We start from the raw sequence: 17,865 nt of genomic DNA on the forward strand, positions 1-17,865 counted from the left end.
TTTACATGTGGTTTCTTCCCACATGAAAAGTTTAACATTTTTATGTGGTCAGTTCTGCAAATTTTTCTCTCATGGTTCTGAGCTTTGTGACTTGTTGGGGAGGAACTTTCAAATCTCTGTATTATTAACATATCCTCCTCTATGTTTATTTACACTTTTAAAGTGCTTTTGTAGTGTTAAAATTTGAATCCATTTGGTATTTATTGTTATACAAAGAATGCAGTCATAACCTAATTTCATTTTTTTCTCAATTGATAGTCAATAGTCATGGTGCCATCCTTTCTCCACTAATTCATGATATTTGTAAATCTAAATATACACCATTAAATTGTTCTATTATTTCCCCATTGCTAAAGCATTAATGTCTTCCCTGGTTCCTCTTCTTTTTTCTCTTTTTTGTTTCCAGTTTCCAAAGGTTTTATTGGTAAGTATGCTTTAGAAAAGAATACTCACTCCTATTGTTTCCATGTCAGTAGAATGGAGAGCTGTGTCCAGACACTCAAGTGGTGCCCAACGAGAGTACTGCATGTCTACCTCTCGTATATGGATCCAGTCATGAGCAGAAGATATGTAGTCAACCACTTCTTCAGGTTTAAACTGTAGGCTGATTTCTTCTTGAGGACTTTTTACCGAATCACTGCCATGAATGATGGTCCTGCCAACGTGAATGCAGAAGTCCTGCGTTCTTGCCTGGCTTAGAATCTGCTGGATTGTCTCCCCAACCGTAGTCACCCTGCCTTCACCATATCCAATACCTCTCTGACCATGGCCACAACCGGCCCTGAGTTCAGGTACTTCACAAGTAAGTACTTGCCAAAAAGAATGAGCAGTCTTCCAACTTAATATAGGACTGCTCCAGGTGTTCCTCAGTGACCCAAAGGAACATCATGGTCACAAGATGGAGTCCCTTTTGCTTGAAGACGTTGATGATCTTGCCCACCAGATCTCAATGCACCTTGTCTGGCTTGATGGCGATGAAGGTGCCCTGGGTGTTGGCTATAGCCTGAGAAGCTGGTGGAGGCCAGATGACCACTGTGCTGCTGTGCCAGAGCTGAAAACTGGAGCTTCTTTTTTTGTTTTTAAGCAAAATTTTGTTTTGGCTATTTGTAAACTTTTTTTTTTTTCCTAAAAGAATTGTAAAGTGACAAAGATGATCTCCATGATAAAACTTCAGTCAACCTCTTCTGAGCCCTCTTCTGGACTAGGCCTTGACCTCAGGCTTCCATCACCATACTTGCAGAGCCCACTTTTAGCAAGAATCCTGTTAAGTCAGTGTAGAGAGACTCTTCCTACTCTTAATATCTGATCACCCACAATAGCTGATCCGATTCCTCATCCCCACACCTCACCCTCAATATCTTATCACCATAACCTGCCTTCAGCAAGTATCCTGTGAAGTCTGTTTAGCAAGAATCTCCCTACCCTTGATATCTCCTCTTAGTAATTTTCCATCACTGACTCCCCCCAACCCACCCAACCTCTTCCTTGCCTGCGAATCCACTTGCTCTTGTATTTGGAGTTGAGCTTATCCCTCTTCCCTGCTGCAGACCTCTCATTGCAATATTCCCTCTGAATAAAGCCTTACTTATCATCTTTAAGAAACGTCAGAAGAATTTTTTCTTTAACAAGGTCGGCTTGTCAGATTTCATAAATAATTCTTCTAGTATTTTAATTGTTATTGATGAATTTTGAGAAGAACTGATATATTTAATATTTGATTCTTTCTTCAAGAAACATGGTCTATTTCTCTATTTCAGAAGGTTTTGAAGTCTTGTTTTTTCTTTTTTTAACGCCTGTTAGAAGGTTTACTTTATCTTTTTTTTTGTAAGGAAGTTTGGCCCTGAGCTAACATCTGTTGCCAATCTTCCTCTTTTTGCTTGAGGAAGACTGTTTCTGAACTAACATCTGTGCCAATCTTCCTCTATTTTATGTCAGAAGCCACCACAGTGTGGCTTGACCAGGGGTGTTAGGTCTGCATGGGGGATCCGAACTTATAAACCCTGGGCTGCTGAAGTGGAGTGGGGGAACTTAACCACTATGCCACCAGGCCGGCCCCTAGAAGACTCATTTTATCTTTTATAGGTCTAGCATCTGTATACAAACACACACATGTGTGCAATTTAAAGCTTTAGTAAGATGAGAAGTATTACAGCCTTACAAAACATATCATTTAAAAGTTTAATTACATAACTAAGTTTCTTTACATTTATTTAGTTTTGAGAAATTGAATGAAAATTTTTTAGTTATTTTTAGTAATGTTTGCTACTCTCAATTAGAAAGACTAAAACAAAATTAAATATTTATGGTTTACAAAATTAAATATGTATACAGGAAATGTAAGGAAATAAACTTTCAAATGATTTTTTTGGTAGGTTTGTAAAACTCACACTTCTGAAGGATCAAAGCTTAAAACTGCACCAACACATTTGAGACATGTTGTCTATTGATTTAATATAATTTGTACTAGATGTCATTTAATGTAAATTCCTTACAAAAAGGACATTTCCTTGTAGATAGAGGGGGAAAACTTCTACTAGCATTCTATCTTGAAAATAAGACAAAAATTAAAAAAATAAATATTTCTCTTAATTTTATCAAAATAAAGGATATCGTTTTAATTGCTCTTATTTTCGGCATACCTAAAGAATGAATTGGGTGCTTTGCTGTAAAATTGTCTGACAAAATTGTATAAAAACATGATATGAGATCATTTGTTTCACATTTGACCTTTGCAACAGAGTCCTGAAACAGATCACTTTCGCTAAAGTGTGCAAGCTCTGTTTGCTAAACATTTTGATCTTAAAACCATTCTTTGATCTTAAAACCAATTCTTGTTTAAAGCATTCTTCTTGTTACTATGCTTCTTCATTGTCTCTTCTTTAATTGCTAACTGGACCAATTTCAAATGGTCTGGTCTGTGACTTGTGTGGCTCCCCAAATCACTTTCATTGACTTCATGCAGAGTTACAGTTTTGGCATGATTTTTATTTTCATATTGCAATTCAGTTGCGTTGTACTTTTATTGTATTATTTGAAGTAATACCTGATAATCAATAAGAAATCAACAAATAATTTAGTATGACGTGAGGGATAGATATTTCACTTACGTTCAGGCACTAATTTTAAAATTGAGCTATTAAACTATTTTAATGTCATAATTACTTAATAATGACTTTATTTTTCTCTATTTAACCTCACAACTGTAGAGACTTAGAAAACTTCTCAGACAATCATCATAATCATCATTGTTTTATCATGTCAATACTGTCTCAGATATTTTCAGTCAACTTTCTTTTTTGGTAAGTTATATATTAGTTCTCTTTCCATGTTGGAACCCATGGATATATCTTATTCTTTTAACTCATACGTATGCTTCTTAGGTTTATCTAGTCTTCAGTTGGTGGAAAGTTGGGAAACTTCTGATTTGTCAACAGTACAATGAAAATCTTGCATAGCCTTATTTAAGTGATATGAGAATATTTCTCTAGAATAGATATCAATTAGCCTTGCTTTGTTGAAATGATAAGTATTTTACATTTTAATATATTTTGCCAATTTGTGCTTCTCAATGTATTGGCCAATTACACACTTTCGTGGATATTGTATGAGCACCCCCTTTCATGCTTTGTCCAACTTTTGAATGTTTAAACTTCTTATTTTTTCGCTAACCTTGTGGATGAAACCTGTCATTTCATTGTTGTTTTCATTTGTTTTCCAACTAGCTAACAAGGTTGAGTGCCTTGTTGTGTGCGTATTGTTGTTCACATTTCCTCTTTTATGAATATTCTCGACACATTCTTGCTCACTTCTCTGTTTAATTGTTCACCTTTCTCTGTTGATTTTATGAGTATTTTATAAATTCTAGGTACTAAACTTTTATCTCTTATATATGTTACACATATTTCCTACCTATCTGTGGCTTATATGTTCATTTTATTTATTTTAATGTTGACACTGTTTATGGCTTTTGAATTTTGGAGGGTTAAGAAGTCTTCCCTATCTTCAGCTATATTTCCTTCTAATGCTTTTATCATTTACTTTTAACAGTTTTAGTGGTTAGCGTCTTAATCCACTAAAAATTTGATTTTGTGAAAAGTCTGAAGCAAGGAAATCCTGTGGGCTGTACCTTTAGAGTATGTCCAAAATCTGTCACTTCTCTCCACCTCTGCTACTCCTCTGGTTCAGGCCACCACCCGATGTTCTGGATTTCTGCAGCAGTCTGCTAACTTGCAGTCTGCTAACTTGTGCCTACACTTGCTCATGATGGGTTATTTTCAACAAAGCAACCAGAGACATCTTTTAAAAATGTAAAATAGCAATTGCTGCCCGTTTCACTCAGAGTAAAACCAATATCCTCAAAATGATCTGGCCCCATCACTTCGACCTGTCTCTTACCACTTTGCCCACGCCTTCCTCTGTCCCTCGCCATCTGCAGGTGTGCATTGGCTTCAGTTTATACACCACCCAGATCAGCACTCATGCACTGCTTTCTACCTGGAGTAGTGGCTTCCTCGGTCCAATAGGTCTGGAGCCAGATTGCTGCTGTGACAGCTGTTTCTGCTTTAGATTGATGTCCCCCTGCTATGCCAGCTGCTCCTGATCCCTCTTTAATGAATGGGTACAATCTCCCTCTTGCCTCCTGTTTTGAGGTTCCATATTGCCAGTGACTTTCAAGACAGAGGCAGCAGCTCCCATTTTACTAAGCACCCGTACATATGCAAGTGTGAGGGGCTAATTCCTAAATGGTGAACTTTGACAAAGGAGGATGGGAGTGAGTGGATAAATTCTCCCTTCTCCCTCTTTTTGGGCCAGAGGAGCTTAGTGTGACCTCTGTGAAAATTTCTTGCATGACCCAGCAACTGGTTTGCCATAAAGTTGTGTCCACAACAATAATATTCCGCTTTATTTTGTTCCATCTCATCCCCTGCTTTGCTGCATTTTTCCTGTGTTCTGCTTCCCCGGGATTGTACTTCCCAATAAAATGTTAGCAAAAATGTGTTTCCTTCAGAGTCTGTTTTCTACAGACACAGAGTAAGGCAAGTCTCTCTTCAAATGTCACATTTTCCCTGAGGCCTAAGGCAGATGCTCACTCCCAGTTCCAACCCCCATCTCCTTGACCATTGCATCTATTATCTAATATTTAACTTACTTAATCATTGTGGTTACTGTTTTTATCTGCTCTCCTTCCCCAGAATAAAAGCTTTAAGGCTACAGAGAAACACAGATTTTTGTTTTGTTGACAGTCCTAGCCTCAACATTCCAAACAATGCTTGGCATATAGGAAGCGGTGAAAAAATAGTAGTTGAATGTACTGAGAGAATGGGTGTTCACATGAATGCTATTGACTGAGTGTAACCACCATTGCCACTACAATGAATTTGAACTTGTCTTTGCTTCTTTATATTATTAGTTGCCCATTAGAAGACCTGCAGGGGTGAGAGTGCCTGGGCGGCAATGCTTAACACTCTTGCCCTTGTCAGCTTCCAAGAGAGCTTTTTATCTTCTTATTGGGCAAGAAGGGCCCTCCTACAGAGAATCGAATAATGGCTGGGTTCCCAAAAGGACAAACCAAAAAAAAAAAAAAAAGAAAAAAGATAAATGTTCCTGACATTAGATTTATAAATTAATTTGGAGGGACTCTTAATAATGTTGAATATTCTTATCCAAGAGTATGGTAAAATCCTCTGTTTAATTAGGTCTCCTTTTCAGGCTATATACACTTTTGGAAATATTGTTTTACATATAAGTTTTATGCATTTCTTGTTATACTTATTTCTAGATAGAATTTTTCAAAATTTGTGTTAATAAGTTCTCATTTTCTAATTGATTGCTTGTGATATATGCCACAAATATTGTTCTTTATTTCTACAATAATTTTGCATATATCTTCCTTGCTGGATTCATTTGTCACTTTTTAAAATAATTTGTCATTTTTCCATTTAATCATTAAATTTATTTGGAATTTTATGTACTGGGTTTAGTGAAGATCTAACTAAATTTTATTTTTTTCAAATGCTCAGCCGACTGTTTAAGCCTTTACAGTTGATTATTTCTTTTTTTCTCTTCGTTAATTTATGGTGCAAATGAGCATAGACTAAATTGTTTTGTATGCTTGCCTTTGCTTCTAGGCTAGCTATGTCTTATTATTCCCTTTACACCCATTCCTCAACTACATAGAGAAATCTGTTCCTTTGATTGTGTGGTCTGCTTACAGGATGGCTATGAAATGCCTTTAGCAGAACTAAAAATAACCAACTAACTGGACGTCTCCAATGGCAATTACCTCAATATAGCCAACCCACACCTGGCGGTCTTCCTATATTTCCCATCTCAGTTACTAACACTGCCAGACAGCCAGCTGCTCCAACTTGAAACTTTAGAGTAATCCTTAAATCCTCATATCCGGTTGGTGAGCAAGTCTTGGTAATTCGCTCTCTCAAACATCTCCAAAATATTTTCTCTCCTCCCTACTGACACTGCATTCATTTGAGCCCTGTGCTCTGTCAGATCTCGGCTTAAGTGTCACCTCCTTGGAGAGGGTTTCTTGATACCCTATTTAAAGAAAGCTTTACCTTACAGTTACTATCACTTGTCTGTTTCCTTTATAAGTGGTACAATGATTTGCAATGACTCATTTAAAACTTTTTACTAATTTATTATTTGTTTCACCACTGGAATGTAAGTGCTATGACAGCAGGACCTTGTCTATCTGGTTTTCTGTAGTAGCCACAGCATCTAGTTTCCAGCTCTCTGCAGCCACTCTATAATGATTTGTTACAAAAATGAATGAATAAAGGACACAATGCCTTCTTATTAGGTTCATTTGCTTCCATTTTCCTTACTCATCTTTTCCAATCAAACTTTCACGCTGATAGAATTGTTTATCAAAAACAGAGATCTGATTGTGTTACTTTCCAGCTTAAAAACTTTCAGTGTATTCTTAAGTACGAGATAGATAGACATCAATTTCCTCAGCCTATAAAAAGTGGTAGAACTACTTTTAATCCACTTTAAATGAAGTTTTGAATAGAACTGAAGGTACAGTATTAGGTCAAAATCTTAAAATTCATATTTGGTCTTAAATTCTGCATTTTAAAAACTTAATTCTCTATAGAGTTTTGGACTAAAAAAAACTCCATGAATTTGTCTAGATTATATTTACCCTTTCTTCAAAGACGTTTTCAACTTAATTTTTCCCATATATTAATTTCCATTTTTCTACTTTCCATGTTTCTATTATTTTTTATTTCAATTGTTAATCTTTTTCTATATTTTAGAATCCTAATAGTTAAACACTATCCTTTCTTTGGTAAAGCTATGGAAATTTCACATAAAATAATTGTATTTTGTCATTAACATTTGAGGTTGATTTCTCTCATGCCATTCTCTCTTCTACAGATCACACGTGTGTGGCAATTATCCAGAAACTTACATTTTAATATCTTTTCCTCTTTAAATAGAAATAATTTAAAAATCACAAATAATTGACATTAAAATTATGTATTGGACATGTAATCATTTTTAATAGCTTTCTATATTGTAGAAATATAATGGGCCTATAATATATTGAGAGTTTTTTTACCTACTAAATTTATTTCCATATAGTTTAGTAAAATGATTTCCTGAGTTTTCACTCTTTTTAGAATATTTTAATAACGTTATCTTGAGTTTTACTTTGTTCTTTCAGATCTATTCTGTTTTTACTTCTACATTTTTCTTTTTAAGTCAGTGTCTTAAATTATATGAACAAGACAGTCTTTCTATTGTTGAAATTTCCTAATTTGTAAATCAACTCTTTAATTTTCTGAACTTTAATGCTACTTTCTAATATAAAATGGTCCCATGTTTATTGTCAATCCAATATTTTGTGACTAATTACTTAGAGAATATATTTTTGTAAATAAATCCCTAGTTTATTAATAAATAGTGCTATGACTCCTCATTATCTATAATGTCAACAATTAATTAAATAAATAATGACATAATTTTATAGGTTGTAAAAAAATATCAATTGGGTTACCCACAATTATTCTTTCTGTTCTTGATCCTCTCATATTTTCTTAAAGTACAGCTTGTGAGGAGCTATTAAATATAATTTGAAAAAATTTTTAAACATTGTGATCCATTTCAAAGGCCATATTATTAATATGTAGAGTAATAGAATAATCTCAGGTTATGATCCTCAAAATTGTCCTAACTCATTACATTTTTTACATAATTAAGATGTATTGTCATTACTTATACCCAGTCTTTCTTTATTATTTAAAAAGTGTAACTTTGAGACTTTTACTCCCAGACATGAGGGACTAATTGGTACTAAATTTCCTATATGGAATAAATAGAACACTGGGAAAAATGTAAAATGCTGTTTTAAGATATTGGGTAACAGGCAGTACAAATCTGTATGCCCTGAAAAAAGAGAAATATGCAAGATGATTCTAGTGATTGACCCAACTTTCTGTCTGGAGACAGCTCATGAACAATAGTGCAAGGAGAGAGAATGCAAGCAGAACATGGCAGTCCCACTGAACTGCAGAAATAGAGATCAGAGTTTGCAGAGAGGCAACTTAAATTTGTGATGTATAGGGCTGGATGAGGGTAATTTTGAGGGATAAAGCTACAGGAACCTCTGTGGGGGTGCTCTTGTATTTTTGACTGAATATCAAACTCCCCGTGCAAGAGTTGAAGCTCTGCGGAACCATGTAAAGAATTATGAGAGAATTGAAGCTGAACATACAGGACCCGGAGACATTCATTTCCAGCCAGCTACAGTGAAGAGATACTATTTAGCAGTTCTATAATTCAAGAGAGACCTAGAGGAGTCATGTTTTAACAGAATAGCTAAACCAGATCTAGAGTAAAGGTGACTCTAGTTATACCCTAACAAAGCTTAAAAACTAACACTGAAAGGATCATGCTTATCCACACTTGATCTTAGTGAAATGGCTGAGAAGTGACTCATCCACAAAACAAAAAACATCCTTCTTCAAAGGAAGATAACAAAGTCTAGTCACTCAACAACATAAAATTTATAATATTTCATTACCTTAACAATCAGTCAATAATTACTAAACACAGAAAGCAGCAGAAAATGTATGACTTATAATTAGAAAAAAGTCAATAGTAAAAGAACCAGAAACGAGAGATGTTTGAATAAGCAGATAAGAACTTCAAGATATCAGTTGTAAATATTTTCAAAGAGTTAAAGTTGAACACAAGAAAAAGAGAAAAGGAAACCATAAAAAGAAAAGAATGAAATATAAAACAAAATATGTACTGGATGGACTTGAAAGCAGATTAGGTGCTGCAGAAGAAAAGATAAATTCGCATAGCGTGGGGCCGGCCCCATGGCCAAGTGGTTAAGTTTGCATGCTTTGTTTTGGCTGCCCAGGGTTTCGCTAATTCAGATCCTGGGTGCAGACATGGCACTGCTCATCAGGTCATGTTGAGGCAGTGTCCCACATACCACAACCAGAGGCAGTCACAGCTAGAATATACAACTATGTACTAGGGGGCTATGGGGCTTTGTGGAGGAGAAGAAGAAGAAGAAAGAAAAAAAAAAGATTGGCAACAGTTAGCTCAGGTGCCAATCTTTAAAAAAAAAAAGAGAGAAACTTAAAAATAAATACACATAGCACTATAGACTGAAAGTTTATGTCCTCCAAAAATTCATATGGTGAAACCTAATCCCTAATATGATGGTATTTGGAGGTGGTGCCTTTGGGAGATGATAAGGTCATGAAGGTAGAGTCCTCAAAAATGGGATTAGTGCCTTTATAAAAGAGACCCCAGAAAACTCTCTTGCACATCTGCCGTGTGGTCTATGAACCAGGAAGGGACTCTCACCAGACACTGAATCTGTGAGCACCTTGATCTTGGACTTCTCAGCCTCTAGAACTATGAGAAATAAATTTATGCTGTTTATAAGCCACCCAGTCTATGGTAATTTGTTACAGCAGCCCAAACAAACTAAGCTACAATGATGCAGCAATGAAAAGTAAACACACTGAACCACAGAGAGAAAAAAGATTTTTTAAAAAAATGAATAGAATGAGAACTGGTCTCATAAATAGAGGAAGGGGGACATAAAAGATTGTTGAAGGGGCTGGCCCCATGGCCAAGTGGTCGGGTTTGCGCTCTCTGCTTTGGCAGCCTGGGGTTTCACGGTTTCAGATCCTGGATGCAGACATGGCACCGCTCATCAGGCCATGCTGAGGCAGCATCCTGCATGCCACAGCTAGAGGGACCCACAACTAAAAATATATAACTGTGTACCAGGGGGCTTTAGGGAAAAAAAGGAAAAATAAAATCTTAAAAAAAATTTGTTGAAGAAGTTACTTAAATTTTCCTAAATTTTAAGAAAAATCTAAGCTCACAGTTCCAAGAAGCTGAGAAATCCCTCAGCAAGATAAACATTAAAGAAATCCATGCAAGGTGCATAATAATAAAATTTACGCAAAGCAGGGATTATGCAATAATCTTAAAATCTGCCAGATAAAATAAAGAAACAAAGATAAGAATAACTGCAGGTTTCTATAGTCAGAAACTGTGCAATCTGGAAGACAATGAAACATCTTTAAAATGCTAAAGAGGAAAAAAGCCTGGCAAGGTAGATTTCTGTATGAAGAATAAAGTCTAAGTAAAAACTTTTTCAGCAGCCATAAGATGAGACAATTTCTTACTAAAAGACAACTTACTATTATAGAAAATAAGAACTATTGGGATTATAACATATAGAAGAATAATATAAAAGAATAACAGTAAAAGGGCAGAAAGGGAAAATGAAAGCATACTGTTTTAATATTTTACATTATATATGAAGTAATATAATGTGAAAGTGTGATGTAAGTTAAAGTTACATATTTTACACCATATACATGTACAATGTACATATATATGTATGCTATTATTTATAATAATACATGTTATGATGTATATTTAACTTACATCACTGTATATATATATGACAAAAATGTATATAATATATATGTATGATGGTGCAGATAAAAATAGAATACTAAAAAATATTTTTCAAAAGGAAAGTAGAAAAAGAAAAAAAGAATAAAGAACAGATGGGGCAAATTGAAAACATAAAAAGCTGGTAGATTTGACTGAATCGTACGAATATTTATGTTAAGTGTAAAGTGTCTAAACCAGAACTGTATGTATGATTGAACTTTCAGTTGCAAAAGAAATGTCCCTTGTCCATGTACAGTCTAAACTGTCCATATGTGGATTTGAACACTTGAATTGTGGCTAGGGTGACTGAAGACCTGAATTTTTAATTTTATTTGATGTTAATTTATTTATATTTAAATTTAAGCAGCCATATAAGGCTAGTGGTTACTGCACTAGACAATGCAGATCTAAAAGCCCCAATAAGAAGGCAAAAACTTATCAGTCTAGATGAAAAAGCAAGATTCAATGACATATTGGATAAAAGAGATACTCTTTATACATAAAGACTCAAATTGATCCACAATAACTTTGAGATAATAAATGTTTACTATTTTAAGCTTCTAAATGTGGGGGTAATTTATTCTGAAGCAGCAGATAACTAACATAACGCCTGAAAGGTGAAATAGAAATATCAACATTTAGACTTGGAGATTTCAACATTGATCTTGGAGTAATTGATAGAATAAACAGGAAAAGTGTAAGTATAAAGAACAACACTATCAACCAACTTGACTTAATTAACCTTTATAGAACACTCCACCTGAGAACAGCAGAATACCATTGTTTTCAACTGAATATGGAATATTCACTAAGATAGACCATGTGCTACAATGAAAAACATATCTCAATAAATTTAAAAGTTTTGAAGTCAACAAAAGAGAATCAAACTAGAAAATAATAACGATAAGATATCTTTAAGATGTCAAAAAATTACATAACAACTGCCTTAATCCATTTGGGCCGCTATAACAAAATGCCATAGACTAGATGGCTTATAAAGAACACATATTTATTTCTCACAGTTTTAGAGATAGAGAAGTGCAAGATCAAGGCACTGGTACATTTGGTGTTTGGTGAGGACCTGCTTCCTGGTCTTTTTGCTGTGTTCTCACATGGTGATAGCGGGCAAGAGAGCTCTCTGGAATGTCTTTTATAAGAGCATTAATCCCATTCATGAGGCTCTATCTTCATGCCTAATCACCTCTCAAAGCTCCCACCTCCTAATACCATCATATGGGGTGTTAGGCTTTCAACATATAAATCTTGGGGAGGCACAAATATTGAGATCATAGCAACAACACACTTCAAAATAACATGTGTCAAAGAAGAAACCACAAAAGAAATGTAAACAAATATTTTGAATTGAATTAAAAATTTCTTAAATTCCAAATTTGTGAGATGCAGCTAAAGCCCTACTTAGAGAAAAATTCAGAGCTTTGACAGTTGAGTTATGTAATAACTATTAATATAATAGTTACAATATAATACTTATATAAGCTATATAAGAAGAAAGGTCTAAAATCAATGATCTAAGCTTCCACCACAAGAAGCTAAAAAGAAGAGTGAAGTAAACCTAAAATAAGTAGAAGGAAGGAGATTTTAAAGAAATAAGGGGAAATTAATGGAACAGAAAATGGACTGACAGTAGAAGAAAATTATTGAAACCAAAGGCTGATTCTTTGAAAGAATAAATAAAATTGACAAGCCTCTATAAAAAAGCTTGATATAAAAAAATAAGGGAGACACAAATTGCCAGTATCAGGAAAAAGGGGTCATCACTACAGGTCCTACAGACATTAAAAAGATAATAAGGAAATATCACAAAAAGTGATGTCAGCAACAAGGCACAGTGAGCTCTTCCCTTAGACTCTCCCCCTAAGATACAATGAACAGGACATTTGTAAACCAGCAGAGGACATTTACACAACACAATATATGTCTGAGAGATCCATCCAGCCATATATCTGAAGCTGGAGGTGCTGGACCCTGTAGGAGGCAGTGGAAAGATGTAAGGATCTTCTTTCCCTCCCTGGAAGTGACCTAGGGTGCCAGATTGTGCACAGCTCTGAGATGAGAGGAAGAGGGGTAGTCTTCTGTGAGAATGCCTTCACTCTCCAAGTTGCCTCCCAGGCTGTGTGAAAGCTCCACACCGAGGAGGCTAAGCAATTGCAGGAGCATCTTCACCAAGCTGAGTACCCCAGAAGGGCAGATGCAAGTGCATAGTAGGAGTGCCCCCAGGATCACACAAGTGAAAGTGCTCCTCACCCTGTCTGGCTTACCAGCTCAGCAGGTCATCCAGAGTAAGGGACCATGACTAGAGCACCTGTGCATATGTTTGTAAAGCAGTGGTGGCAAGTGGGAAAATGCAGATAGGCCAGTCAGCATAGCTTCCAAAGGACAGGCACAGCTACCAGGGATTGCAGCAGGCTCAGAAGACACAGCTCCTGCTCCCCACCCCAGTGACAGCAGGTAGAATCTGCCACCGGATACTTTCACTATGTGAAGGCAGAAATCCATCCTGTCAAATAGTACAAAGAGGGATATAAATACTCCAGACCAGAAGGAAATTGACAACAAGCCAGAAATTAATCCTGAAGACACAGATATTTGCAATCTAAATGACAGAGAATTCAAAATAGCTATTATAAAAAAACTCAATGAGATACAAGAAAACTCAGAAAGATAATTCAATGAAATCAGGAATAAAATTAATGAACATAGGAAATTATTCACAAAATAGATTGAAACTATAAAGAAAAACCAAACAGAAATGTTGGAGATGAAAAACACAATGAATGAGATAAAGAAAAATCTGGAGTCCTTAAATAAGAGAGCTGATATTATGGAGGACAGAAATATAGAAATGCTTCAGATGGAGGAGGAGTGAGAACTAAGGCTAAAAAGAAATGAAGAAATTCTCTAAGAAACATCCAACCTTATTGGGAAAGGCAACATAAGGATTATAGGTATTCCAGAGGGAGAAAGGAGGAGAGAGCTTGTTCAAAGAACTAATAGCTGAGAACTTCCCAAACCTGGTGAAGGAGCTGGAATTACAAGTAAAATAACCTAATAGAACTCCTATTACATCAGTATAAGAAGACTTTCTCCAAGGCACATATTAGTAAAACTGACAAAAGTAAATGACAAAGAAAAAATATTAAGGGCAGCAAGGCAGTAGAAAATTGCCTACAAAGGAACCCCTATCAGGCTTTTGGCGGCTTCCTCAGACAAAAATTTTCAGCCAAAATTACTCTATCTGGCAAAAACGTCCTTCAGATATGATGGAGAAATAAAACAAAAGGTAAACAAAAGTTGATGGAGCTCATTGCCACAAGAACCCCTCTATAAGAAATGATCAAGAAGGCCCTCACACCTGGGGAAAAAAAAAGAAAAGGTTTATAAAGCCTTGAGCAGGGAGATAAATAGGCAAAATCAGAAAATTGCAGCTCTCTAGCAAAACAGGTTAGCTAATACTTAACTATAACATTAAAGATAAAGGGAAGGAAGACATCAAAAATAACAATAATCACTTCATTTTAACCACAAACACAATACAAAACAGAATAAGTTGTGACAATAACTTAGACAGGGAAGAGGAAAGGGATGAGACCTGCTTAGACTAAGAAATAAGAGGCTATCAGAAAATGGACTATCTCATCTACAAGATCTTTTATACAAACCTCATGGTAACCACTAAACAAAAAATCAGAACAGAGACAGAAATGATAATAAAGAGAAAACTGAGAAAACCATCTTAGAGAACCACCAAACTGAATTGGCAATCCAAAATACATGGGATGAGAAACAAGAAAAATACAGAACAACAGCAAAACAAGTGACAAAATGGCAGCTGTAAGCCCTGGCATATCAATAGTCACTCTAAATGTAAATGAATTGAATTCTCCAATAAAAAGACACAGAGTGGCAGGATAGAATAAAAATCAAGACCCAACAGGGCCTGGCCCAGTGGCATACTCGTTAAGTTCACACTCTCTGCTTTGGCAGCCTGGGTTGGCAGGTTTGGATTCCAGGCACAAACCTAGCACCACTCATCAAGCCACACTGCGGTGGCATCCTACATAAAGTAGAGGAAGATTCACATGGATGTTAGTTTAGTAACAATCTTCCTCAAGTAAAAAGCAGAAGATTGGCAACAAATGTTAGTTCAGGGCTAACAAATGTTGCCAATCTTCCTTACCAAAAAACCAAGACCCAACAATATGCTGCCTCCAGAGACATCTCAGCTCTAAAGACAAACACAGGCTCAGGGGGACAGGATGGAAGATGATACTCCAAGCTAATGGCAAACAAAAGAAAGCTGGTGTTGCCATACTTATATCAGACAAAGTAGACTTTGAGATAAAAAAGGCAATGAGAGACAAAGAGGGGCAGCATACAATGATAAAAGAGACACTCCACCAAGAAGATATAACACTTATAAATATATATATACACTTAACACAGGAGCAGTAAATTTTATAAAGCAACTATTAACAGACCTAGAGGGAGATACTAACAGCAACACAATAAGAGTAGGGGACCTCAACACTCCACTTACATCAATGGATAGATCATCCAGCCTGAAAGTTAACAAGGAAATAGTGGAACTAAACAAAAACCTAGACCAGATGGACTTAAAAGACACATAAAGAACACTCTATCCAAAAACAGCAGAATATACATTCTTCTAAAGTGCGCATGGAATATTCTCAAAGATAGACCATATGTTGGGAAACAAGGCAAGCCTCAATAAATTTAAGAAGAGTGAAATCATATCAAGCATCTTTTTCGATCACACTGCTATGAAACTAGAAATCAACTACAAGAAAAAAGCTGGGAAAGCCACAGATATGTGGAGACTAAAGAACATGCTACTGAACAACCAATGGTCATTGAAGAAATTAAAGGAGAAATAAAAAAATATATGGAGAAAATGACAGTGAAAATACAACATACCAACTCATATGGGATGCAGCAATTGGTCCTAAGAGGAAAATTAATAGCAATACAGGCCCATCTTAACAAACAAGAAAAATCTCAAATAAGAAACACTAAACCTACACTTAACAGAATTAGAAAAAGAAGAACAAAGCCCAAAGTCAGCAGAAGGAGGGAAATAATAAAAATTAGAGCATAAATAAATGAAATTGGAACCAAAAAAACAGCAGAAAGGATGAGTGAAGCTAAGAGCTGGTTCCTTGAGAAGATAAACAAAATTGACAAACCATTAGCCAGACTCACTAATAAAAAAAGAGAGAAGGTTCAAATAAATAAAATTAGAAATAGAAGAGGAGAAATTATAATGGATAGCACAGAAACACAAAGGATTATAAGAGAATACTATGAAAAAGTATATGCCAATAAATTGGACAATCTAGATGAAATGGATAAATTCTTAGGCTCATACAACCTCCCAAAACTGAATCAAGAAGAAGTAGAGAATCTGAATAGACCAATCACAAGTAAAGAGATTGAAAGAGTAATCAAACCCCGCCCCCCCAAAAAAGTCTAGGACCAGATGGCTTCTCTGGAGAATTCTACCAAACATTCAAAGCAGATTTAATACCTCTCCTCCTCAAACGATTCCAAAAAATTGAAGAAGACAGAACAATTCCTAACACATTTTATGAGGCCAACATCACCCTGATACCAAAGCCAGACAAGGACAATAGAAACAAGGAAAATTACAGGTCAATATCACTGATGAACATAGGTGCAAAATTCCCCAACAAAATATTGGCAAACTGAATACTGCAACATATTAAAAGGATCATACATCGTGATCAAGTGGGATTTATACCAGGGACACAGGAATGGTTCAACATCCCCAAATCAATCAATGTCATACACCACATTAACAAAATGAGGAATAAAAACCACATGATCATCTCAATAGATGCAGAGAAAGCATTTGACAAGATCTAACATCCATTTATAACAAAAACTCTCAATAAAATGGATATAGAAGGAAAGTACCTCAACATAATAAAGGCCATATATAACAAACCTGGAGCCAACATCATACTAAATGGGGAAAAACTTAACAGGAAACCTCTGAGAACAGGAAAAAGACAAGGGTGCAGACTCTTGCCACTCTTATTCAACACAGTACTGGAAGTTTTGGCCACAGCTATTAGCCAAGAAAAAGGAATAAAAGGTATCCAAATTGTCAATGAAAAAGTGAAACTCTCGCTGTCTGCAGATGACATGATTTTATATATAGAAAACCCTAAAGAATCCATTGGACAATTATTAGAAATAGTCAACAATTACTGCAAAGTTTCAGGGTGCAAAATCAACTTAAAAAACTCAGTTGCATTTCTATATTCTTAATAAAGAAATAGCAGAAAAAGAACTCAAGAATACAATCCCATTTACAATTGCAACAAAAAGAATAAAATATCTAGGAATAAATTTAACCACGGAGGTGAAAGACTATGCAATGAAAATTATAAAACATTATTGAAAGAAATTGATGATGACATAAAGAAATGGAAAGATTTCCTATGCACATGGATTGGAAGAATAAACATAGTTAAAATGTCCATGGGGCCGGCTCCATGGCCAAGTGGTTAAGTTTGCGTGCTCTACTGCGGCGGCCCAGGTTTTCGGATCCTGGGCATGGACATGGCACTGCCTGTCAGGCCACGTTGAAGTGGCATCCCACAACCCACAACTAGAAGGACGTGCAACTAAGATATACAACTGTGTACGGGGGGGTTTGGGGAGATAAAAGCAGAAAAAAAAAAGGAAGATTGGCAACAGTTGTTAGCCCAAGTGCCAATCTTTAAAAAAAAAAAAAAAGTCCATACTCCCTGAAGCAACTAACAGATTCAATGCAATGCCAATCAGAATCCTAGTGATATTCACAGAAATAGAACAAAGAATCCTAAAACTCATATGGGG

General features: G+C 35.7%; 1 pseudogene; it reads right to left on the reverse strand.

Moving 5' to 3' along the window:
* Window positions 1-435: 435 nt before the first annotated feature.
* LOC103561078 (nucleoside diphosphate kinase B pseudogene) lies at window positions 436-4,429 on the reverse strand (annotated as a pseudogene).
* Window positions 4,430-17,865: the final 13,436 nt, after the last annotated feature.

The sequence above is a fragment of the Equus przewalskii genome, chromosome 9 (genome assembly GCF_037783145.1).
Source record: "Equus przewalskii isolate Varuska chromosome 9, EquPr2, whole genome shotgun sequence".
Lineage (NCBI taxonomy): Eukaryota > Metazoa > Chordata > Mammalia > Perissodactyla > Equidae > Equus > Equus przewalskii.